Source organism: Pan troglodytes, chromosome 2, assembly GCF_028858775.2.
Source record: "Pan troglodytes isolate AG18354 chromosome 2, NHGRI_mPanTro3-v2.0_pri, whole genome shotgun sequence".
NCBI classification, from domain to species: domain Eukaryota; kingdom Metazoa; phylum Chordata; class Mammalia; order Primates; family Hominidae; genus Pan; species Pan troglodytes.
In genome coordinates, this window is record NC_086015.1 from 98,933,519 (window position 1) to 98,960,393 (window position 26,875).

At 35.3% G+C, this 26,875-nt stretch overlaps 1 long non-coding RNA gene and 1 pseudogene across 1 annotated transcript in view; both read right to left on the reverse strand.

The window, feature by feature from the left end:
* Window positions 1-335: 335 nt before the first annotated feature.
* On the reverse strand, window positions 336-12,578 carry LOC100615699 (bifunctional methylenetetrahydrofolate dehydrogenase/cyclohydrolase, mitochondrial-like; annotated as a pseudogene).
* Window positions 12,579-13,646: 1,068 nt separating this feature from the next.
* LOC134809578 (uncharacterized) overlaps window positions 13,647-26,875 on the reverse strand; it is a 55,237-nt gene continuing 42,008 nt past the window's right edge. Inside the window, exon 3 of the long non-coding RNA XR_010155657.1 lies at window positions 13,647-14,214. This is a non-coding gene — a long non-coding RNA (uncharacterized LOC134809578). The remainder of the gene's footprint in view (window positions 14,215-26,875) is intronic.

The following is a 26,875-nucleotide window of genomic DNA, read 5'->3' on the forward strand; positions in this document are numbered from 1 at the left end:
TTTCACCTTTTCCCTAATTTTGTCTAGCAACACTTTTCCTTTGGTTTGGTCAGTTGAACCCAAAAGTTTTGGTGCCTAAAATCAGTATCAACTCTTATTGAAATAGCATTTGGGAAACGCAGTCCTAATGAAGGCAAATATTCAACCGAGATGGTTTGACAGAGTTAAATATCCATCTCAATATGACACGTCTCCCAGGTTCATCACTGGGTTAATGGCTGCTCTTGGCTAGATACACGCCTCTGCATAGTGGAATGCTCCCTGGTGAGGTACTGCAGAGCTATTGTGCACAAACACCCTCCAATTTAAGCTTTCAATAAATACAAAGCATCATTTTAAACCACTTCAGTAGAATAAATAAAAAATATTGTCTTTCTATTGGCCTGCTTTGCTTCTTGAGCTGGCTTGGAGTGCTGTTTGTGACATAGAAGACACAATAGTTCATTAGTGGCTACTCCAAGCTCTTTAGACGTCAGCACTTACTGTTCTTCAAGCCTCAGCACTTTTTTGCAACAATAATGGTATTCTTCATTAGCATCGCCACCGTCATGAGGCCAACACCTCCAGGAAGTGGCCTGATGTAACCGGCTTTTTATCTGACTCCTTCAAAATCCATGTCTCCAACCAATTTGGGTTTAGCAGTTACGGGATCTTGAACTCTAGTTATTCCCACATCAATAACTGCTGTTTTTTCCTTGATTATATCTATTGTGAACAGGTTTAGAATTCCTGCAGCGGATCTTACAATATCTGCAAAAATTCTGTTTCTTCAACTGCTCTTTGGGAGTATATCCATGAGATATTGTAACGGTGGCATCATATCTGGGACGTTCATGCACCCCATGTATGTGCAGTGACATTACAATGGGCATTCCAACAATTTTTGACCTTCCAGTCACAACCACATTCTTCCCTAAGGTTGGAATGTCAGTTCGCTTAATTATTTCCTACACACCCCATGGGGTAGCCGGTAACATGGAATATTGGTCCAAACACTTTTGTCCTACATTCATTACAGGAAAGCCATCAACATCCTTGTCTGGAGAAAAAGCATTGCAGATCTTTCTCTCATCAGTGTGCTCTGGAAGAGGCAGCTGAACAAGGTGGCCATCTAATTATCAACATTACTCAGTTTATTTATTAACTTCAACAATTCTTCCTCAGAAATTGAAGCTGGTTTCACAATTGTCTCACTGGTGATTCCAAAATGCCGTGCTGTGGAAGGTGCGAGAGCGCAGGCGGCAGTTCTGCGGGGGACAGAGCAGTTGGGCAGCCAACGCAGACATGAGGGAAGCCACAGCCATAGCCTATGCCTGGAAGGAGGAAATTTAACTTAGAGGCAAATGTGTAACAATTCCAAAAATACCACTTCCTAAGTTAAATCAATCTACTAACTGTGTCAACTCAGTAGCGTTAACATTAAATTTAAATATAGGCATTTGATAAATTAAAATCAACTGTTTATTAATATCAGCAAAGCATTCCTCAAAATTTTCTTAGAAAAAAAGTAGTTTTGCAGCCAATTTACATGACACTGTCAATTACAATAAACACCTTCTGCATATTTATCCTGTTAGAGGAATATGTTATTATCATAGATTTGTATTGTGAAAAATTTCAATTTCTACTAAATTTAGCTTCATATTAGTTAACATATATTGTGATATTGGTGAGAAAGCATAAATCACTTGAATTTCGGGGGGTCTTAACTATCGAATATTGGCATGCATTTCTCTTGTTTCAAGAAAATATTTAATTGGAAATTACAGTACAGAAAATCTGTGTGAAACTTTTTGCCATTCAAACAACAATCATTGGTAGAGAACACAGTATCGTTAAGTTAATTGGCTGGGCACGATGGCTCAGGCCTGTAATCCCAGCACTCTGAGAGGCTGAGAAGGGTGGATCACTTGAGGCCAGGAGTTCGAGGCCAGCCTGGCCAATATGGTGAAACCCCATCTCTACCAAAAATACAAAAATTAGCCGGGCTTGTGGCACACGCCTGTAATCCTAACTACTAGGGTGGCTGAGGCAAGATAATCGCTTAAACTGGGAGGCAGAGTTTTCAGTGAACTGAGATTGCCCCACTGCACTCCAGCCTGGGTGACAGAGTGAGACTCTGTCTCAAAAAGAACCCCAAAAATGTTAATTGACTGCCTTCTTTTTCTTTCAAGATTTGCATAACCTGTTGATGATTTATATATCGCATACACATATTAAATGGTTTTAACAACTGAACATCCATGAAACTTTTCATTAAGTTTGATCAGAAAATGTATATTTTCAATGTGTTTCTAATAGTAGAACAAAATGTGAAGAGGAATGCAGTCTGTTTTAGAATTCTAATTAATAGAAAATGTTGTCTAGTTGGAGCTGAGGACCACCCGTTGTGATAGAAAATAACATCTTTATATCTAGCAGATTATCTTCTTTGACATATGTTAATGATATAATATATGACAAAAGTTGAATAATGTAAGCCACAAATTGACAGCATTTCTTTGCAAAAATTGAAATAAAACATAACCAATGTATTAATTGAAGAGTGCTTTTTATTTCATGTTTCATTTTAGGCTAAAGAAAAATACTTACATTATTTCAATATTCGAATCAATTGATTTTTGATATTAGTAGAAAGATCTTGTATACTATAGACAATTGTTTGATAGCTTTTTGAGATCTTTTGTTTTGTAAAATATTCTTTTCTGGTCTTTTCCTGATAAGTTTTTGAAAAGTTTGAAAAGTTTTCCATACCTGAAATAATAACTATTTTTTTATTATTATTATTACACTTTAAGTTTTAGGGTACATGTGCACAATGTGCAGGTTAGTTACATATGTATACATGTGCCATGTTGGTGCGCTGCACCCACTAACTCATCATCTACCATTAGGTATATCTCCCAATGCTATCCCTCCCCCCTCCCCCCACCCCACAACAGTCCCCAGAGTGTGATGTTCCCCTTCCTGTGTCCATGTGTTCTCATGGTTCAATTTCCACCTATGAGTGAGAATATGCGGTGTTTGGTTTTTTGTTCTTGTGATAGTTTACTGATAATGATGATTTCCAATTTCATCCATGTCCCTACAAAGGACATGAACTCATCATTTTTTATGGCTGCATAATATTCCATGGTGTATATGTGCCACATTTTCTTAATCCAGTCTATCATTGTTGGACATTTGGGTTGGTTCCAAGTCTTTGCTATTGTGAATAATGCCACAATAAACATACGTGTGCATGTGTCTTTATAGCAGCATGATTTACAGTCCTTTGGGTATATACCCAGTAATGGGATGGCTGGGTCAAATTGTATTTCTAGTTCTAGATCCCTGAGGAATCGCCACACTGACTTCCACAATGGTTGAACTAGTTTACAGTCCCACCAACAGTGTAAAAGTGTTCCTATTTCTCCACATCCTTTCCAGCACCTGTTGTTTCCTGACTTTTTAATGATTGCCATTCTAACTGGTGTGAAATGGTATCTCGTTGTGGTTTTGATTTGCATTTCTCTGATGGCCAGTGATGATGAGCATTTTTCATGTGTTTTTTGGCTGCATAAATGTCTTCTTTTGAGAAGTGTCTGTTCATGTCCTTCACCGAATTGTTGATGGGGTTGTTTGTTTTTTTCTTGTAAATTTGTTTGAGTTCATTGTAGATTCTGGATATTAGCTCTTTGTCAGATGAGTAGGTTCCGAAAATTTTCTCCCATTTTGTAGGTTGCCTGTTCACTCTGATGGTAGTTTCTTTTGCTGTGCAGAAGCTCTTTAGTTTAATTAGATCCCATTTGTCAATTTTGGCTTTCATTGCCATTGCTTTTGGTGTTTTAGACATGAAGTCCTTGCCCATGCCTATGTCCTGCATGGTATTGCCTAGGTTTTCTTCTAGGGTTTTTATGGTTTTAGGTCTAACATTTAAGTCTTTAATCCATCTTGAATTGATTTTTGTATAAGGCGTAAGGAAGGGATCCAGTTTCAGCTTTCTACATATGGCTAGCCAGTTTTCCCAGCACCATTTATTAAATAGGGAATCCTTTCCCCATTGCTTGTTTTTCTCAGGTTTGTTAAAGATCAGATAGTTGTAGATATGCGGCGTTATTTCTGAGGCCTCTGTTCTGTTCCATTGATCTATATCTCTGTTTTGGTACCAGTACCATGCTGTTTTGGTTACTGTAGCCTTGTAGTATAGTTTGAAGTCAGGTAGTGTGATGCCTCCAGCTTTGTTCTTTTTGCTTAGGATTGACTTAGCAATGCTGGCTCTTTTTTGGTTCCATATGAACTTTAAAGTAGTTTTTTCCAGTTCTGTGAAGAAAGTCATTGGTAGCTTGATGGGGATGGCATTGAATCTGTAAATTACCTTGGGCAGTATGGCCATTTTCATGATATTGATTCTTCCTACCCATGAGCATGGAATGTTCTTCCATTTGTTTGTATCCTCTTTTATTTCCTTGAGCAGTGGTTTGTAGTTCTCCTTGAAAGGTCCTTCACATCCCTTGTAAGTTGGATTCCTAGGTATTTTATTCTCTTTGAAGCAATTGTGAATGGGAGTTCACTCACGATTTGGCTCTCTGTTTGTCTGTTCTTGGTGTATAAGAATGCTTGTGATTTTTGTACATTGATTTTGTATCCTGAGACTTTGCTGAAGTTGCTTATCAGCTTAAGGAGATTTTGGGCTGAGACAATGGGGTTTTCTAAGTATACAATCATGTCCTCTGCAAACAGGGACAATTTGACTTCCTCTTTTCCTAATTGAATACCCTTTATTTCCTTCTGCCTAATTGCCCTGGCCAGAACTTCCAACACTATATTGAATAGGAGTGGTGAGAGAGGGCATCCCTGTCTCGTGCCAGTTTTCAAAGGGAATGCTTCCAGTTTTTGCCCATTCAGTATGATATTGGCTGTGGGTTTGTCATAAATAGCTCTTATTATTTTGAGATACGTCCCATCAATACCTAATTTATTGAGAGTTTTTAGCATGAAGGGTTGTTGAATTTTTTCAAAGGCCTTTTCTGCATCTATTGAGATAATCATGTGGTTTTTGTCTTTGGTTCTGTTTATATGCTGGATTACATTTATTGATTTGCATATATTGAACCAGCCTTGCATCCTAGGGATGAAGCCCACTTGATCATGGTGGATAAGCTTTTTGATGTGCTGCTGGATTCGGTTTGCCAGTATTTTATTGAGGATTTTTGCATCAATGTTCATCAAGGATATTGGTCTAAAATTCTCTTTTTTGGTTGTGTCTCTGCCCGGCTTTGGTATCAGAATGATGCTGGCCTCATAAAATGAGTTAGGGAGGATTCCCTCTTTTTCTATTGATTGGAATAGTTTCAGAAGGAATGGTACCAGTTCCTCCTTGTACCTCTGGTAGAATTCGGCTGTGAATCCATCTGGTCCTGGACTCTTTTTGGTTGGTAAGCCATTGATTATTGCCACAATTTCAGATCCTGTTAGTGGTCTATTCAGAGATTCAACTTCTTCCTAGTTTAGTCTTGGGAAAGTGTATTTGTCGAGGAATTTATCCATTTCTTCTAGATTTTCTAGTTTATTTGCGTAGAAGTGTTTGTAGTATTCTCTGATGGTAGTTTGTATTTCTGTAGAATCGGTGGTGATATCCCCTTTATCATTTTTTATTGCGTCTATTTGATTCTTCTCTCTTTTTTTCTTCATTAGTCTTGCTAGCGGTCTATCAATTTTGTTGATCCTTTCAAAAAACCAGCTCCTGGATTCATTAATTTTTTGAAGGGTTTTTTGTGTGTCTATTTCCTTCAGTTCTGCTCTGATTTTAGTTATTTCTTGCCTTCTGCTAGCTTTTGAATGGGTTTGCTGTTGCTTTTCTGGTTCTTTTAATTGTGATGTTAGGGTGTCAATTTTGGATCTTTCCTGTTTTCTCTTGTGGGCATTTAGTGCTATAAATTTCCCTCTACACACTGCTTTGAATGCGTCCCAGGGATTCTGGTATGTTGTGTCTTTGCTCTCGTTGGTTTCAAAGAACATCTTTATTTCTGCCTTCATTTCGTTATGTACCCAGTAGTCATTCAGGAACAGGTTGTTCAGTTTCCATGTAGTTGAGTGGTTTTGAGTGAGATTCTTAATCTTGAGTTCTAGTTTGATTGCACTGTGGTCTGAGAGATAGTTTGTTATAATTTCTGTTCTTTTACATTTGCTGAGGAGAGCTTTACTTCCAAGTATGTGATCAATTTTGGAATAGGTGTGGTGTGGTGCTGAAAAAAATGTATATTCTGTTGATTTGGGGTGGAGAGTTCTGTAGATGTCTATTAGGTCTGCTTGGTGCAGAGCTGAGTTCAATTCCTAGGTATCCTTGTTGACTTTCCGTCTCGTTGATCTGTCTAATGTTGACAGTGGGGTGTTAAAGTCTCCCATTATTAATGTGTGGGAGTCTGAGTCTCTTTGTAGGTCACTCAGGACTTGCTTTATGAATCTGGGTGCTCCTGTATTGGGTGCATATATATTTAGGATAGTTATCTCTTCTTGTTGAATTGATCCCTTTACCATTATGTAATGGCCTTCTTTGTCTCTTTTGATCTTTGTTGGTTTAAAGTCTGTTTTATCAGAGACTAGGATTGCAAACCCTGCCTTTTTTGTGTTCCATTTGCTTGGTAGATCTTCCTCCATCCTTTTATTTTGAGCCTATGTGTGTCTCTGCACGTGAGATGGGTTTCCTGAATACAGCACATTGATGGGTCTTGACTCTTTATCCAATTTGCCAGTCTGTGTCTTTTAATTAGAGCATTTAGTCCATTTACATTTAAAGTTAATATTATTATGTGTAAATTTGATCCTGTCATTATGATGTTAGCTGGTCATTTTGCTCTTTAGTTGATGCAGTTTATTCCTAGTCTCGATGGTCTTTACATTTTGGCATGATTTTGCAGCGGCTGGTACCAGTTGTTCCTTTCCATGTTTAGCTCTTTTAGGGCAGGCCTGGTGGTGACAAAAGCTCTCAGCACTTGCTTGTCTGTAAAGTATTTTATTTCTCCTTCACTCATGAAGCTTAGTTTGGCTGGATATGAAATTCTGGGTTGAAAATTCTTTTCTTTAAGAATGTTGAATATTGGCCCCCACTCTCTTCTGGCTTGTAGAGTTTCTGCCAAGAGATCTGCTGTTAGTCTGATGGGCTTCCCTTTGAGGGTAACCTGACCTTTCTCTCTGGTTGCCCTTAACATTTTTTCCTTCATTTCAACTTTGGTGAATCTGACAATTATGTGTCTTGGAGTTGCTCTTCTCGAGGAGTATCTTTGTGGCATTCTCTGTATTTCCTGAATCTGAATGTTGGCCTGCCTTGCTAGATTGGGGAAGTTCTCCTGGATAATATCCTGCAGAGTGTTTTCCAACTTGGTTCCATTCTCCCCGTCACTTTCAGGTACACCAGTCAGATGTAGATTTGGTCTTTTCACATAGTTCCATATTTCTTGGAGGCTTTGCTCATTTCTTTTTATTCTTTTTTCTCTAAACTTCCCTTTTTGCTTCGTTTCATTCATTTCATCTTCCATCGCTGATACCCTTTCTTCTAGTTGATCACATTGGCTCCTGAGTCTTCTGCATTCTTCACGTAGTTCTCGAGCCTTGGTTTTCAGCTCCATCAGCTCCTTTAAGCACTTCTCTGTATTGGTTATTCTAGTTATACATTCTTCTAAATTTTTTTCAAAGTTTTCAATTTCTTTGCCTTTGGTTTGAATGTCCTCCCGTAGCACAGAGTAATTTGATCATCTGAAGCCTTCTTCTCTCAGCTCGTCAAAGTCATTCTCCGTCCAGCTTTGTTCCGTTGCTGGTGAGGAACTGCATTCCTTTGGAGGAGGAGAGGCGCTCTGCTCTTTAGAATTTTCAGTTTTTCTGCTCTGTTTTTTACCCATCTTTGTGGTTTTATCTACTTTTGGTCTTTGATGATGGTGATGTACAGATGGGTTTTTGGTGTGGATGTCCTTTCTGTTTGTTAGTTTTCCTTCTAACAGACAGGACCCTCAGCTGCAGGTCTGTTGGAGTACCCGGCCATGTGAGGTGTCAGTCTGCCCCTGCTGGGGGTTGCCTCCCAGTTAGGCTGCTCGGGGGTCAGGGGTCAGGGACCCACTTGAGGAGGCAGTCTGCCTATTCTGAGATCTCCAGCTGCGTGCTGGGAGAATCACTGCTCTCTTCAAAGCTGTCAGACAGGGACATTTAAGTCTGCAGAGGTTACTGCTGTCTTTTTGTTTGTCTGTGCCCTGCCCCCAGAGGTGGAGCCTACAGAGGCAGGCAGGCCTCCTTGAGCTGTGGTGGGCTCCACCCAGTTGGAGCTTCCCGGCTGCTTTGTTTATCTCAGCAAGCCTGGGCAATGGCGGGCACCCCTCCCCCAGCCTCGCTGCCACCTTGCAGTTTGATCTCAGACTGCTGTGCTAGCAATCAGTGAGACTCCATGGGCGTAGGACCCTATGAGCCAAGTGCGGGATATAATCTCCTGGTGCGCTGTTTTTTAAGCCCGTCGGAAAAGCACAGTATTCGGGTGGGAGTGACCCGATTTTCCAGGTGCCTTCTATCACCCCTTTCTTTGACTAGGAAAGGGAACTCCCTGACCCCTTGCACTTCCCGAGTGAGGCAATGCCTCGCCCTGCTTCGGCTCGTGCACGATGCACGCACCCACTGACCCGCGCCCACTGTCTGGCACTCCCTAGTGAGATGAACCCAGTACCTCAGATGGAAATGCAGAAATCACCCGTCTTCTGCATCCCTCACGCTGGGAGCTGTAGACCGGAGCTCTTCCTATTTGGCCATCTTGGTTCCGATCCCTAACTGAAATAATAACTTATTTCAGGTATAATAATTTATTTAACCACCACTTCACCTAAAACCTTACACACAGAGCCTGAATAGAATTTTATTTAAACAGTATTTAAAAATAAGTTAAAAATAATTTTGTGCATGAAACAAAGTTGTGTACATTAAAACATCAGAAAGCAAAAGTGTCTATCTCAGCTACCTATCTGGATCACTTCTGGTTATTTGACATCCCCATCATTCCTAACTGAAGTTTTATGCTATAGATAAGCAATTATTTTCTTATACATATTCAGACATAAGTACTTAACAGTAAGAAATATGACATGCCATTAAGACAGTGGAAAAATAACGTGTCAGGTGTGGAATTTTCCACTCGTGGTGTTATGTTGGCATTCAAAAACTTCAGATTTTGGAGAATTTTAGATTTCACATTTTTAGATTAGGGATGCTCAATCTGTAGTAGCTTCTGTATCCCCACTCAATTCTGTAGCAGAAGTAAGGTTCGTTTTAAATTTATAAATATGACCATACTTTTTTACTTCAATGAGAAAAATAATTTAATTTGAAGGAAAATAAGTATAAGAAACACTTTAAAATACTTAGTACTTACAATTACATTATCAAAATCTGAGAATTTACATAGATATCACTCTAATCTGCTATGTGAAATGTTCAAATACACATATTACAACATTAAATCATTGTGTTGAAAAGATTCATTTAAACTGAAACAATGCAATGACATTTTCTAGAAAAGTGATGTATTTATGTGTAATACCAGAAACTGCTTATGCATCTGCCACATGAACTACAACTATAAAATCTGGCAGAATGCAATGATCAAAGTGAAATGTAGCTATACCAAACCAATAAACTTGTGTTTAATCAAAAACTTATTTTACACAATTTGTTTTCAAATTTAAATAGTCAATTCAATAATATAAATTGAAAATTCCATTTTTCCATTGAACTGGCTACATTTCATGTGCTCAATATCAACTTACACCTAGTGACTAATATATTGAACAACACCACTTTAGAGTAATGAATACACATAAGTAGACATGCAAGATATCATTTTATAACTTAAATAGAGATGATTGCCAAGTTATGTTGCCCTACTCACTAGAGTCACTTTTTAAATTCTTTTTCATTTGTTTTATAATCAAATACAGTTATTTTCACATGTTTGATATCAGACTCAGTCTTTGCTTTGCTTAGTCACTTTCGGAGATGATAAAGTATATATACTGGCATATGTTCTAAAAATCCATTGACACAAAGCACATCAAAATGCACAGAAAAATTCTTTGGAGACCTATGCACCATAAGATGGGTTTATTATTTTGGAAAATCCAGTCAAAGCTTGGATTTGGAATTGATTTGGAAAGTAAATCCAAGGCTAGGTATGTGAGTCATGTAAGATGACACTATAGTCATTATACTGACTGAAGGGATCACATTCATTTCTTTCCAAAATGTAATATTTCGTATACAAAACCAACTGCAAATATTGAGACTTAGTATCTAGAAAATACAAATGTAGCCACTAAAGCGAGGTGGCTTGTTCTAGGAAATCAACTTAATAAGATGACAATGATATTATTACAACCTTAAGAGCTTTCCAAGAGAATAAGTCACTAACAAAGACTGAAAATGTAAAAACAGTTCCCTGATCATTTTTGTAGAAGTGAAATATTGAGAAACTTCATATTTCAATACAAATAATATGTGAACATCTTATTTTATATAGTCTACGTGTTCTCAGTACTAAATATTAGTTCAAATTTTAAGACACAAACAGAGGATTTTAATACAACAGTTAGGTGCCTTCCCATTGAATTGCTTCTCTGTATTTGCAGATTTTAAATAGCAGACTGATGGCAGAGAGGTTGAGAAAAGTGTTCTGCTTGCCTAAATTTATGATAAAACCAGTTCATAAAATTTACTTGTTTAAACTAATAAAAGTCAAGTAGTTTGGATAGTTGCAATAAGCAAAGTCCTCTCTTAGTAAATGCTTGAATGGTAGCCTTCGACTTCATCTAGTTTGTATATTTTCACTTCTATTCACACAATGATTACCTGATAAGGCTATATTTAGGAAATATATTGCACTCTTTAAGGGAAAATTAACATTTATGAAAAGTATCCATTTGACTAAAGATCTTATGTGCTATGTATCAGGGGGTAATTTTGCATTTACAACACAGAATTTCCGCTCTAACGATGTTCCAAAACTATTCCACCATGGCCACCCTGCAACCATTCTCTCAGTCTACACTCCTTTCCATTCCTGGAGTTTCAGTCTTTTCTTTACAAAACAAATTGTTTAAAAATTGCCTGGAAAATTTGATATAAATGACTTTGTGGTAGTATTAAGTTATATATATAAGAGCTCATGAAAGGACTTGGATATAAAAATATCCAAATGAGTATGAAAGTACAGCAAGACTGCAGCGTCTCATACTTTTGTATAAAACAAACTTTTTAAAGGAGAGCTTAACTTTTATATGTCTCACAAACTGTGGATAGGTGTTAACAAGAATACATTATTTTCAAAATCTGCAATAGTATAAAAGAGATGAATTAAAAAAGTCAAGGATGGCACTAGGTAGATAAGCAACCCAGATACAGTAGGAAGGCATGAGACAAAATGTAAAAAAACAACACTTACTAAGCTATTCAGTTATGTAAATGAAAAAAAGAATGTGTAAGGCTTCAATTCAAGTTTCTAGAAATGAATTGCCTAAAAGGGACAATGCATTTAAAGACCATTAAAAGAATATATAGCAAACGGTATATGGCAACTAAACTTATTTTAATTATGAGGTATTATTTTTAAGAAGATTAAAAAGTCCATAGCTGGACTAGAAGATGTAAAGATAAAACTGGAAGAAAAATATTAGTGTTGGCGGATGTCAAATAACTGCATTTATTCAACCAGAACTGATCATCATTTAGAGTGAAATGATCAATTATTGGAGTAAAATGCATTTCGTTTGCAAGAGAAATAGAGATCATTCCACAAATTTGTCAAAATGTCAAAGTGTTTTTGAGAAAGTAACTGTAGCATTAGAAAACATCATGGAATTTAGAAATTAATGTATTTGACATAATTTTTCTGCTTTCTATCCACTGACTGCTGCTTGGCATGAGTGATGGCTAATGGATTAATTATAACCGTGAATTTAGGACAAAATCAAGTTTAATTGGCAAGATGACTTTCCTGGGTGTTTAAATCCCAAAACTGCATGCTTTGAAAAAAACAAAGTGGAACTTATTAACGAAACAATTGTGTTGCACAATTTGAAGAGGTTGTATATTTGGTATCATTTTTCTGTAGATTACAATAAGCAATATACCATTCCATAGGTAGACTAAAATAAGAAATATATATAGGATACATATACACAAATGCACATACATACATACATACATACATATGGGGGAGCTTATAAAAAAAGATACGCTTTTATGCTTTCTCTATATTTCACAGCACATATTCCACTCTTACTATTTCTAATCCTTTTTCCACACTGTTAACTGAGAGGTGTGACTCATACAAGCCTGACCATATCTGTTCTACCAATGATATCACACTGCTTTTATGATAGAATCAAAATGCCTCTGTACCGTTTGCTCAGTTTATCATTTTAGGCTACATGGATTATTTTTCACTTTACACTTATTACTTCAGTTTGCTCTTTATATTTGTCATACTGTTTCAGTTTATCTGATATTTTCTCTTTATCATTGGCATTTACTAATTCTTTCTTCTTGAAAGAGAGAGAAGGTAAAGCCATTTTCTCTCCCATCCTTCAACATTCCTGATCAATACCTAAACTTGTTCTACTTCTTATTTCCCTGTAGGGAGGTTCCTGATCACCGCCCCAGATGTGGTTTCTCTTCCATATGGGATGGTAACAATGTTTACTTCTTCCATTAAATACATTTTTCTGCTTAATCCTCTAGATTTTATGCTATATGGTTTTCTATGATTTGATCACCATTATATTTCCAAAAGAAGCACACTGCTTATTTTCAATAAATGCTTATATAACAAATAATGAATTAAAAAAATCACAATCCTAGAAGTCTCAGAAATGTCTATTCAATTCTGGGGTTTTACTATCAAACTATGGGTAAGTAAAATAAAGCACAGCTAGATATTTGAGGGTTAAGGAAATGAGTTTAGACAGATAAAACCACATTGTTTTAGTGACAACAGTAACATCTTTGTAGTCTATGAATCTTATGTTTTTCCAGTGATGATACCACTCAATTTTAAACACATGAACTTTACTATGTGTTTTTATTCTGCTGACATCTTTTATTTCTTTTTATGTGCAATTGTAGCAGAAGGTATCTAAAGAAATACCAAAAATGGAGAAGATACGTAAACTAGTAAATGCAGTATATCCGAAACAAAGCTAATAATATGAAAAGAGACCATTTGAGACAGAGCAGGCTAATATTTATTAATTCAAATTCAATGTTATCACCATTATTGAGTGTCTTTAAAAGTGAAAGTATGGATAGATAGCTAGATCAATTAATAGGTTTACATTTATGTGGATTGTAGGTCCATTGGCCCTTAAAAATTTCAATGTGTAAAAACAAAATTTTATATGGTAATTTAACTATAGTTCAATTGGAAACTATTAATTCCAAAAATGTAAATTTAGAATAAAATTAAAAGAATAGTACAAGATCATGCCACATCTTTTTCTCAACTTTTATTTATTATTGTATTAAATTATACAATTAAAATATAAAGTATTTCCATATGACTCTTAACTTTATGTACAATCTGTTCAAGTAGTTTTTCAGCCAATAAAATGAAGCTGCCAAATCTATTTGCTTCAGAAAATCCAGAAAATCAGAACCAAAGATATAGCACACACAAAAAAGTCATTTTATTGTGAAGAGCAAATAAGACTTGCATAAAAATTTAAGTATATTAATAACTCATATTTAACAATGACTGGTTAAATTAGTTAAAGTTATGTTGCTAGCTAGAGATGTTGAATCCAGTGAAGAAAACTAATTGAAATTGTTAATTTTATTCTAGTAAGAACTTACGTTTTTCATCAGAGGCTGGAGTTACATTTCTTTCTTTTTTTGTTTTGTTTTTTTTTTTTTTTTTTGAGACGGAGTCCCGCTCAGTCGCCAGGCTGGAGTGCAATGGTGCGATCTCAGCTCACTGCAACCTCTGCCTCCCAGGTTCAAGCGATTCTCCAGCCTCAGCCTCTCGAGTAGCTGGGACTACAGGCTCACACCACCAAGCCCAGCTAATTTTTGTATTTTTAGCAGGAACGTGGTTTCACCATGTTGGCCAGGATTGTTTCGATCTCTTGACCTCATGATCCACCTGCCTTGGCCTCCCAAAGTGCTGTGATTACAGGCGTGAGCCACTGCGCCAGGCCTGGGGTTGAATTTCTAAGGTAAATAATTTAAAGAGAACTTAAATAAGTATGAATTTTTTATAAGAGTTTAGTGGTTTAAGTTAGTTAGCTAACAGAAATGTTCACCACTGAAAAATTCTTAAGTTTAGGAAAAAATGTCAATACATCCATTGTAGAATATTCCTTATGTTCCAGGAGGTATAAAAATGTAATGTAATTATTACTAGAATGCCAACATAGGATTGTTTGGGAAGTGAAACATGAAGTAGGATGAAATTATCTTAGATTTCATATGAATAAATGAATACTAGATAGATAAGGAATCTTTTGCAAAGATAAATAATAATGGGTGATGAGATTTCCTAGTATCAGAAAAATCTATAATGCCATACTAATTTAATCATATTGGTACAGATATAGAAAAACAATCCATGGAACCAAATAAAGAGTTTGTCCTTAGATCCCATTTTATATTTATATTTATCAGACTAGAGCTATGACTAAAGTAGTTACCTTCTAAGAGAAAAATCACGATTAGTTATTAAAGAGTATTTTATATAAGAGGCTATTTATCTGTAAGAAAATTAAAAAGTTTATATTATTTTATGTCTTATAAAACAAATAGACAAAAGACTTAATATTAAAATAGTAAAATATCCTGAAGAAAATTATGAACTCTATATGTAACATTTTCACTCAGTGTGCTTCAGAATTTATAATATTAAGAAAACATTTACTTAGCAAAGAATAGCAAAGAAAATATATGTTATGATAAAGTAAATATATGATAGATCTGAAATATATTTATAAAGCAGAAGAAAGATTAAAGAGTCAATTTCTATAGTAATACAGAGATCTCTTACAAATTAAGAAAAAATAAAACAACAGATAGGATTTTAATTGATAACTCACAAAAAGCAACCCAAATTATCAAAGAAATGAGATGATAAAATACATTATGAAAATCTAAATTAAATACAATAAGATTCTCTTCCTTTCAGAGTCATTAAAAAATATAATATTTAATTACAGAATATTTAGTTACAGAATCTACTGGTGGCTGGGATGTAGAGAAAATGACACATTGGTCTTAAAAATATGAAGTATTATATCCTTTTGATCATTTATTCGAGAAATACAAATTGAGCTTAATAAATTGTAGTCACACATCTAAGCATTTTGGATACATTGTTGAACAATAAAAAATTCTAAGCACTCTTCTAGATACTTGGGACATATTATTGGATGGCAACAAAGCTCTTTGCAGACCTTGTATTCTAGTACAGTCTCTAAACTCAAATAAGCATGTGCATTTCAACACAGAAATTCCAAACCTGATATTATAACCCATAAAAACAAAGGCATAACTTATTGACATTTAAACATTATAGTATATAATTTTGTAATAGGGAAATCACCTTAAAATCAAGCGAATGCTCAACCTTCAATAAAGGACTAATTATGTATATTCTAGAAAATATTATGCAGTCATTCAAAAAGGTGTAAGAGCTACCTCAGAGGACTTGGAATAATTTATAGAAATTATCTTTGAAAAAATAGCATATTGCAAATAACAGTTTGTTTTTGTAAAACTTAAAAAGTAATGTATATATGGGTGTACATGAATATAAAACTCTACAGATATATGTCAATAAGAGATTATGGTGGATTCTACTGTTATTCTATACTGCCTGGGGAAACAGGGAAGCAGAGTGGCCAGAAAGAAATACACAAAATAAAAGCAAAAATAATAAGCTAAACAAGTAAGTTTGTGCTTATGTAATATATACCTGTTTTTTCCACATAAAATAAAAGAAGCCCTTTGTGACAGACACTCTTTATAAATTTTTATCATTTCCTGGTATCATGCTACCAAATTCCATTCAATCTTCACCCATGTTCTACCAGAGTCATACCATTATTATCCTCACTTGGCAAATGTGGACATGAAGGTTAGAACACTCCCTTCCTTTGTCCATGTTCACACAGCTGGTAAGTGGTGGGACTGAAAATTATACAAAAGCAGTCTACTGTAGTCTACTGCCTTCCCAATGTATTAATATTTCAAAATACAGCATAACCTGGTAAATGCTAAAGGTAAAATGACTTTACAACAATACTGAATAGGAGTTTTATTTTTTTCTTAAAGAAAATGCAATTCTGTCTTTGAAATAAGTTAAATGTCTGCTTTGCAATTTTATCTCAATTTCATTAAAAGGTCATAGCTGAGTGATGCAATCTGTAGTAAGAGTATGCCAAAAAATTGCTTGCGATTATTTATGCAGAATCAGTGGACTTTGTATAATTGGTGAAAAGGCCAATTTTATTTCTTCTACTGTTGTCTCTGTATTATTAATTTTATTCCTATTGACGCCATTTTAGTGAAGCCATCTGTGCTCACAGTTATTATTGATTATGACAGCAAGTCGTTTACCTTTGAGAAACCTAAAGGTGTTGATCTTTACAACACTGGTACTGCCTTCTAACTACGATTTTTTTTTCTAGTCCTACTTGCTACCATGACATGCTAGTGTATTTAACATTTCGTTGGGCATTGCATTACCCAAGGGAGAACTAGTCACGCAATGACTTTGGATTGAATGTGTGCTTTTCTTAGAAGGTAAGTCTCCTTGAATTGTGATGACAAAAGATTTAAAGCTGCTTAATTTATTAAGAAACAATTTTTGTGACGTTTAACCTGTGACTGAGATATCGCATTAGATGTAATAAGTCCCGTCTTTATGTAATTTAACATAAAATTATTCAGAAATATGTATCTATTATTTAGAAGAGTAATATATGATTCTGATATCATGACGACTTTTAAGAATAGAAGAGGTTTCTATTTGCTTTTTATAGGAGGCAGGTACCTAACAATGTGATTTCAAAAAGCCAATATCAACTATTTGCTAACATTTTACTAGAAAGCAAGAGCTATCAGAATAAGTAAAATAAATTAATTAATTAGACTGTTTCCATGTGATACCAGAACATAAAAAAGCATCATAGCCATAATGTTCAAGCACAACTAACAACAATTTTTGTACATGTCAGTAAGTTAATTATAAATTTAAAGTTATCAGTTATATTTGAAGAAAACTTGCACTAATAGTTTTCAATATATTTTTAATATCTTTGCATTTCATTTTGTTACCCTAATAGAATTTTGAGAACATATGTAATTCATTGAAGTTTTATCTCTAAAGTATGTTGGGCAACTTATAAAAATTATTGTAATTTGTATGTGCTTTCCCCATGGAGCATCTGGTTAATTATCTGTCACTAATTGACATTTAAGTGATATTTACTCTAGTTGCTGCTCTTCTAAAAGTCATCTGTCAAAAATAACCTTAAAAATTACTAAACATCTGAAAACCAACTTCAAGTTTTTCCATTTGTAAAGAATAATAATTGTATTCATTTCTCCATGTTACAAATATCCAGAGAAGACTAAATATAAAACACTTTCTGACCTATAGATAATATATAACAAAATGTTTAGCAAAGTATTATTATGGGTCCATTTTTATATAAATTTATACATTTTAAGGCCATGCTATTAGGAGTCCAGAAAATACCTGGGTTAATGAGTTTTTGTGAACACTTTTTGTGGTGTTTCTGAACAGAATACCACAGACTGGGTAATTTATTAAGAAAGGAAACTTATTGCTTATGGTTCTAAAAGATAGGCAGCCCAGTATCCAGGTGCCAGGATCTGGCAAGAATCTTTATGCTGCATCATCCCATGTTAAGATGTTAAGAGGGTAAAAGAATGAGAGAAACAGACAAAAGGGGAACTAAACTCATTTTTAAAAATCAAGAACACATTGCCACAACAATGGCATTATTACATTCACGAAGGCGCTGCCTTCTTAATTACTTCTTAAAATTACTTCTTAAAAGGTCTCACCTGTTAACACTCCTGCACTGTAGATTAAGTTTCCACCACATAAACTTTGGGGGACATATTCAAACCACAGCATTCCACCCTTGGCCCTGAAAATTTATGTCCTTCTCACATGCAAAATACATTCATTCCAGTCCAACACCCCCAAATTCTTAATTTATTAAAGCATTAACTCAAAAAAGTCGAAGTCCAGAGTCTCATCTAAATCAGATATGAGTGAGTCTCAAAGCACAATTCATCCTGAGGCAAATTTTCCTCCAGAGGTAAGCCTGTGAAATCAAAGCAAATTATCTACTCCCAAAATACAATGGTGTAACAAGCATAGGAAAGACATTTGTATTCAAAAAAGGAGAAATAATTCAGAAGAAAGGAGTAACAGGTCCCAAGTACAAAACACAACAACAATGAGCACAACATTAAATTGTAAAGTTCCAGAATAATATTTCTTGACTCCATGTTCCTCCTCCTGGACATATAGCTGGACATGCTGGACTGGGGGTGGGCCTTCAAAGTCTCAGGCAGCCACACTTGTATGTCTTTGTTGGACATAGGCTACACCACAACTCTCACAGGTTGGAATCTCAGGCTTGCAACTCTCCCAGGCTGAAGTTTTATGCTGATAGCTCTACAGTTCTAGAGTTTATGTAATATCCCTGACCCTACATTTCTGCTGGGCATTGCCCCAGTGAGGGCTCTCTGTGGTGGCTCTGTTCCTGTATCAAGTTTCTGCCCTGCCTGGGCCCCAAGGCTGTCCAATACATCCTTTGAAATCCAGGTGGAGGCCACCACAGCCCTACAGCTTGTGCACTCAGTGTGTCCGCAGAGTCAGCACCATATGGATGCTGCCAAGGCTTACTGTTTGTGCCCTCCAGTGTGGTGAGCCAAGCTGCAACTAGGCCCACTGAGCTCTGGGTAGTGGTGGGGGCTGAGAAGTGCTCCACCACAATGCAGTGAGCCAATGTTTGAAGGAGCACAGGATGGTGAATCCTGAGGTCCCACAGGCTCCTCTCTGAAAACTGCCTTCAAGGTTCTGCTCTGGACCAGCCTTGGAAGGGGCAGCCTAATATCTCTGAAATGCCTTGAGAGTTTTACCTCATTGTCCTGATGAATACTACCTGGCTCCCTTCTACCCAATCGTAATCTCTTTAGCAAAGGGTAGTCACTTGGCCACACCCTTGGTTTCCTCTCCTAAACATGCCTTTTCATTCTTTACATGACTAGCCTAAATATTTTCAAAATTTTTACTTTCTGCTTCCTTTTTAATTATAAATTCCATCTTTAGATCATTCCTCTGTTCTCTCCTTTTACGGTGAATGGCCTAAAGAAGCCATGTAGCACTTTCTACCCTTTGCTGCTTAGATATTTCTTCTTCTACAAGATAATTTAGCTCATCTCTCTTAAGTTCTGCCTTGCATAAGGCCCTAAGTCAGAAACACAATTCCAACAAGTTCTTTGCAACTGTGTAACAAAGGTGGCCTCTACTCTAGCTTCCAGTATCTTGTTTCTCAATTTCATTTGAGACCTCATCAGACTGGCCTTTAGTGTCCGTATTTCTACCAACATTCTCATTTCAACCATTTAAGTAACCTCTAGGAAATTTCAGTTTCCCTGCAGCTCTTCTCTCCTTCTGGGCCCTCACCAGAAATGCCTTTAACACTCAATTCACAGCAATTTAAGTTTTTTAAGTCTGCTTATCCAAATTCTTCCAGTCTGTACCCAATACCCAGTTCCAAAGGTGCTTCCACATTTTTTGGGTAATTGCTATAGCAATAAACCAACTTCTGGTACTAATTTTCTGCTTTAGTCCATTTTGTGTTGCTAAAACAGAATACCATAGACTGGGTAATTTATAGAAAAAAATTATTTCTCACAATTCTGGAGGCTCGGCAGTCTAATATCACACTACTAGCATCTGCTGAGGCCTTCTTGATGCTTTATCCTACGGTGGAAGGTGAGAGTGTGAGAGAGGGCAAGAAAGAGAGAGACAAAAGGGACTGAACTTATGCTTTTTATCAGGAATCCACTCTCACAATAGCTAAATTGCACTTGCAATAATGGTATTAATCCATTCATGAGGGCAGAACTCTCATGACCTAATTATACCTTAAACACGCATTGGGCATACATTTCTAACACCTGAGCTTTGAGGGACACATTTAAACCATAAAAATGTGTTGAATCAAAAACATGCTATTTTGTTTCTAAAAGGATCCATTTAGCTATGACTTAGCAACTAGCAGAAATACTGTGTAAGGGAATTCATTTCATTAGGTGAACTCATGACCTCAATTTTCACAGGTAAATAGTAGAACAGTTTGACTAATCTTCTAAAGCCAATCCACTTATATTTGACATGGCAATGCTTGTTAGGAAATATTTCATAGGCAAAACAGGATAGCAGAACTATTTGTGTTTTCCCCTCCAGTGAAATGTGAAACAAGTGACATTAAATAGTCCAAGACTGGTTTTAGATAGAGGAAAAAAATGTATGAATTTAATAACAGTATTATGAAAAATCAGTTTCATAATTGTTAGAGAACAGGATATATTATTATGTGTACCTGAAAGATCATCAAGAACTACAGAAATAAATGCCATTTCTGTTTACTCTCCTATTTGTAGCATTATAAGCAAATATTAAACCTGTATGAAATTATTACATGCAACTATAGTTAAAATTGTTTCAGGAATTATTACTTCAAAACACTTTCTAAGGTGGAATAATTTTAACTGAAAAACAAAATAATTTTGTACTTTGCCTTTTGTTTATTGTATATCGTAGCATACTTGGCAAAATCTCTGCTAATTCTGTCATGTATACATTGACATTATGTGAAGCAAATGGTTTGGATTAAAGAGAAAATTCTTCTTTCATGCTGTGCTTAAAATAACCTAACTGGCTTGAAAACCATGTGGATCAAAACCAGCATGACTGAATGATTCAACCTGATACTTCATAGTACTAAAAGCAGATTGAAACAAAAATGTGTAGCTTATAAAATGCAAACATTATTTTAGAGTATGCAAAAATGCCAGTTCTTGTAAACATCAGTTGGATACCGAAGATGTTTAAAAATTTACCTTTAATATTGGTGTGTAGTCTGTGCTTTTGATGCCTGCGCTTTTATAGTGGTTAACAGATACTTTTAAAAAATGGGTGATTCAATTCAGTTTTCCATTAAAAGAAATAAAAAATGTATACCAAATATATACCAAAATATTTTCGAATTTAATAACATTTTATTAGAGTTCTGTAGTTCAAGCTACTTTTATAATGATTTATGTATAGAAGATTTCTTCAAAAAAAGCTTGTCAATGAAAAATCTTTTCACTTACTAAATCAAGAGGTACTCTATACCTTGCTAAATATAGAAATGCAACGTGACATGTAGCCTAATCAAAAATTTAAAGAGGAAAATATAGTACTTTATTTTCAGATTTTGTAGCATTTTCAATAACATTATTTGACAAACCATGCTACTCTTATAATATCTTTGTTTTTTTATAGCACGTTTGTTAAGATTGGCATACTCAAATGTCTCCAGTTGGATCTATAAACAAAAAGGAGTTTCATGATCAGTTTCTTTGAGAACATCAGTGTTTCTTGGTCTAAGTTACACGCTAAATTAAAACAACATAAAGGGAATATTCACTCTTTTTATTATTATTACTATGACTGTTGTTACTTTTACCTAGCACAGTTGTGAAATTGAGAGACAGAACACAAATGTTGTTAGAAAGAAATGGCTATGATTATTTCATATAAAATGAGGAATGAAAGAAATCGTTAGCTAGAAATATCAGGTATAGAGTGGGGGCTGAGAAGTGCTGTGCCACAATGCAGTGAGCAGATGTTTGAAGCAGCACAGGAAGGTGAATACTGACCATGGTTTTAAGGCAGAAGCAAGATCTGAGAAATAAATCAAAAAGGAGATAATCAAATGTTTAGTCAGATTGTCCCAAAGACAGACATAAGTTATAGCTACATATAAACCCAATTTCTCCTCATTAAAATAAATTATTGGGGAAAATGTTATTCCTAGTAATAGATTGCCTTGACAATTGAAGTTTACTTTTTCAGAAACTTTTTGCCATTATTATTTAAAACAAATAAATTTAAAACAACCCTTATTTCTAAAACATTGCATACATCTAACAGAACTGACCATTTCTTACCTTATTAGCTTGGAGTGCTCTAATTTTTTTTTTTTTTTCAATTCCAAAGTACCTTCTCCCCAAATGCTGTATGTCTAAGGGTCCTTTGCTTTTGTCATTGTTTTGGGAGTGAACACACGGACTTCAGATACTTCTGCGTAACTAGATGTTGGGGGTGGACAATGGCGGCTTCCATCCAAATAGTAACTTAGGTGAAACGATGAAGTCCTTGGTGAAATTTCCACTCACATGAAGTGGAGATATTTAGCAGACAAGGACTCTCAGCAACATGAACACTCATGGTTTACTGTCTCAGTTTGATCCTTCTCACCAGCCCTTAATATCTGAATATTGGAATAAATAACTCCACCTAATATAGCAAAGAAAAAGACAAAATCTAACCTGACTTTTAAGATATGAAGTATGTTGAGGGGTCATATTCTATTAGACATATTTTCTTTTCTTTGTTTTTAAATATACAATTAGTATATTTCAAAATGTTAAATATAATTTAACTTTTCCTTAATTCTAGGTCATATTATTGATGAGGTTTTATTTCCTTTTCCTTGCTTTATTTTGTCAATTTCCTTTTATTTTCTTTTTATTAAACCAATATCTAGCATCATCCTTAACAAAAAAGCATTATGAATAACATATTAGGTAATTAAAAAATTAAAAATATGAAGGGTGTATATTACTACACTTCACAGTTTCCTGGAAGTAGTAATTTATTTAATAAAGCTGTAAATAGTTATAAATATTTGGTAGTTTTAAAAAAGTGGTGAACATTAAAAAGATAGAAGAAATCACATTAAAATACGTTAAAGTATAAAAATATTTTACAAAAAGAATTTAGCTAATATTAATATGTTTTTATATATTTAATTTAGAATATAAATTAAAAGAGTTCCAGTCAATTTTTTTTCTTTTCCTAGAATCTCATATCTGACTTGAATAAGATATGCAATTACATGTATTGGTTATTGCCAATCTTTAAAAAATTATTGAAAAATTACTCTATGCATGGCAATGCTAGGTACTGTAAATAGAGGGTTTATTTATTAGTTGTTTATTTATAATATTTATTAAACTGTTCACAAATTTATTTCACATCATCATTGAAAGGATAATTGTGTCCTTACAAGTAATAGACCTGTATTCATTCTTGGAAAGTGTCTCCAATATTATTTCAGATAGCTAACTTTAAAATTAGAGTCTGTCAATTTAAAGTATTTATTTCCCTCATCCAACAACATCTTATGAGAAAACTACATATAATGCAAACCTACTCTGGATAACCTTGGCAGATGTACAATAAAACAGAATGTCACCATGTGGCTAACATGATTGCCAGGAAGGTGAGAGGATCAAGTTAGAACAAAATCAGGGTAGGTACTGAGGAAACCTACAAAGTCATGTCATTCCTAGCATGGCCATTCAGATGGCCACAGGATTTTACTGGGAGTAGGGTTAGCACTGCTTCGGTGAAACCATTGCTGCTGCACAGCTGGACTCTCAATTTTGATATTATCATCATGGATAATTTTTAACTGTTTCACATCAGGATGACTTCCTTTCCTCTGGGCTCCACATCTCCATTCCTGGTGTAAATGAGGACTGAAGATATATATTCTATTGGCTCCCAATGTTGAATCAGTGATGTAAGCTCTTTCCATCAAAACATGAAATCAATTTCTCTATCCTTGATTTTGGTCTGTTTTAGGAATACATCATGAGAAGGAGATGAGTCATCATAAATATCCCTAAGAAAAAGTTATATAGGCTGATGTTCATTTAGTACATACCTTTCATGGATTGAAAATATGGGAAAAAAATGAAAGGGTACAATGGATAAGGGGAAAATAGATAAAGTAGAAGGAAGGCAGGAAGGAATTATCAATAATATGGCCGGGAGTGTTGGCTCATGCCTGTAATCCCAGCACTTTGGGAGGCCGAGGTGGGCACATCACCTGAGGTCAGGAGTTCGAGACCAGCCTGGCCAACATGGAGAAACCCCATCTCTACTAAAATTCCAAAACTAGCCCGGCATGGTGGTGCATGCCTGTAATCCCAGCTACTCAGGAGGCTGAGGCAGGAGAATCGCTTGAACCTGGGAGGCAGAGGTTGCAGTGAGCCAAGATCACACCATTGCACTCCAGCCTGGGCAACAAGAGTGAAACTCCATCAAAACAAGAAAGAGAGAAAGAAAGAGAGAAAGAGAGAAAGAGAGAGAGGAAGAGAGGAAGGGAGGAAGGGAGAAAGGAAGAAAGAGAGAAAGGGAGGGAGGGAGGAAGGAAGGAAGAAAGGAAGGAAGAAAGGAAGGAAGAGCAAGCCCTCATTTTTGTAGCTTGGTATAATTAAAATAGCGAAATAGTTTAGAGAATGGATCTTTTAGATTTGAAATTGGCTTTTTAACACTTTTTCAATTTTTATAAATTTAAACTCCATTTTTCTTCTTAAAACCTGAGGGAAATTCAACCACAAATGTCACACACCTTTTGGATAAAAATGTACTAGAGTATTGACTGAGAATAGTAAGATTATGTGACAAGAATCAAAGTGTCATAGGCAGAAGTTACTCATCAGCTTCATCAGAGAAAGGATATTGTGTCAACCTGTTTCTTAATCTGATTAATAGCTTTTCTATAGATTGTAATTTATTATCCTCACACCTAATCATTATGCTCCAGTTGAAGCCAGCTGGGAAACACTAAGAGAATTTTAATATTTGTTTTCTAATTAGGATGATCATTTTCAATTAGCCTCCACTTAAAGCTCTTAAATAAAATAGAGTTGCTGAAACCCTCAGACCTGTCATTAAACAGAAACTTGTGGGCCTTTTATTGCATCCCCTATATTTAGCTTTCCAAATTACTCATAATGCTCTCTATCTTCTGCTGGACATTTTATAAATTCTATCCACATACCCAAAGCTGTAAGCTGGGAATAAAAAGAGGACTTTATCACTTGCTAGGGATATTCCTTTCCAGTTAAACTTCCTTGTAGCCAATGAATTTGTCAGATCAGAGGACTATCTTTTGTGAGAGTTCCTCTGAACTAAAGCTGACAGGGTTAGGCTAGGGTCAGCTGTCTGATAAATCAAAGTGAAAGATAACTTAAAGCACTACAGTAGAGAGGGTTAGGGATTAGCACAGATGGCATTATCTGGGAGTTCACATTGATAAAAATCATATTTGTAAGAGTTAGCCTGCAAGACTTTTTTTTTCCCAACTCTTCTATTCCCTGCCCTCTCAAATGACATTCAGATTAATTAGAAAAGTTAGAAAAGAACGGGACTCATAAGCCATTTATCTAACAAGTGGTAAGATTTTTAAAAATTAAAGCTTGATGGTCTTCAATAAAACAGCTTAATAAAGATTAAGGGTTGTCAATCTTTGCTCTAAGCTATCAAAACTAAGTGACCTTAAATTATATTGAAGTGATATGCAGTAACAAAGTGACAGACACTTTATTGAAGGTTACAATTCTGAGAACATTCAGATATTTATTTACTAAAAGTTTATAAATTTTATGAAGAAAAAATAACTTTTTCAAAATATCTATATTTATCAGAAATAATCTTTTGCCTCTAAAGTAGAGTTCATAATTATATTCTTAACTTACAATTTAATTTCAGTAGAAAATATTGCTATGTTTGAGTCTAAGAATTCCAAACGTTGAAGCCAATAAATTAAAACAACTTATGTTTCTAAGTTTTAAAATCAATCATAAAAAACTTCCTAATTTATAGGTAATTTATATGCATGAGATAATACACAATGCATCTAATTGTTGTGCCAAGTTGTCTTAAAATAAAAGTGTGATGAGTGGGTAATACTAAGTCTTTTTTCTCCAGTACAATATCACAGTCATTCTGTGCGGCTCAAATGGAGAGGTAAAGGCATGCAGATCATCAATCGTCTAAAATGTCACCACACACTTTACAAAAAAGAAGACTTATTACTAGCTGAGGATCTGAAAAATGTTAAAGTGAAGTGTTTTCCAAAAATATACCAAAAGACATTCTGTCTCTAACTCTTCTGCCTTCATAAGAAGTCACCAAACCAAACAGGGTTTTTGTTTTTGTTTTTGTTTGCTACTGTTGTTGTTTTTTTCTCATACTGCAAAAAAGTTTCCAAGGAAGGGAACTAATTTAGCGAATTACAAAAATTTACCTCTGTCAGGCCAGGAGCGGTGGCTCACGCCTGTAATCTCAGCACTTTGGGAGGCCGAGGCAGGTGGATCATGAGGTCAGGAAATCAAGACCATCCTGGCTAACACAGTGAAACCCCGTCTCCACTAAAAATACAAAGAAAAAAAAAATTAGCCTGGCGTGGTGGCGGGCACCTGTAGTCCCAGCTACTTGGGAGGCTGAGGCAGGAGAATGGCCGGAACCCAGGAGGCAGAGCTTGCAGTGAGCTGAGATTACGCCACTGCACTCCAGCCTGGGGGACAGAGCCAGGCTCTGTCTCAAAAAAAAAAAAAAGAAAAAAAAAGAAAAAAATTTACCTCTGTAAATAAAAATAAATAAAAATATTTATTCCCATAGGCTCTTGGACTTTTAATTTAGTGACCCTTGATTTTTATGTAAAATTGCAATAAAATATTTCAATAGAATATAAACTTATACTTA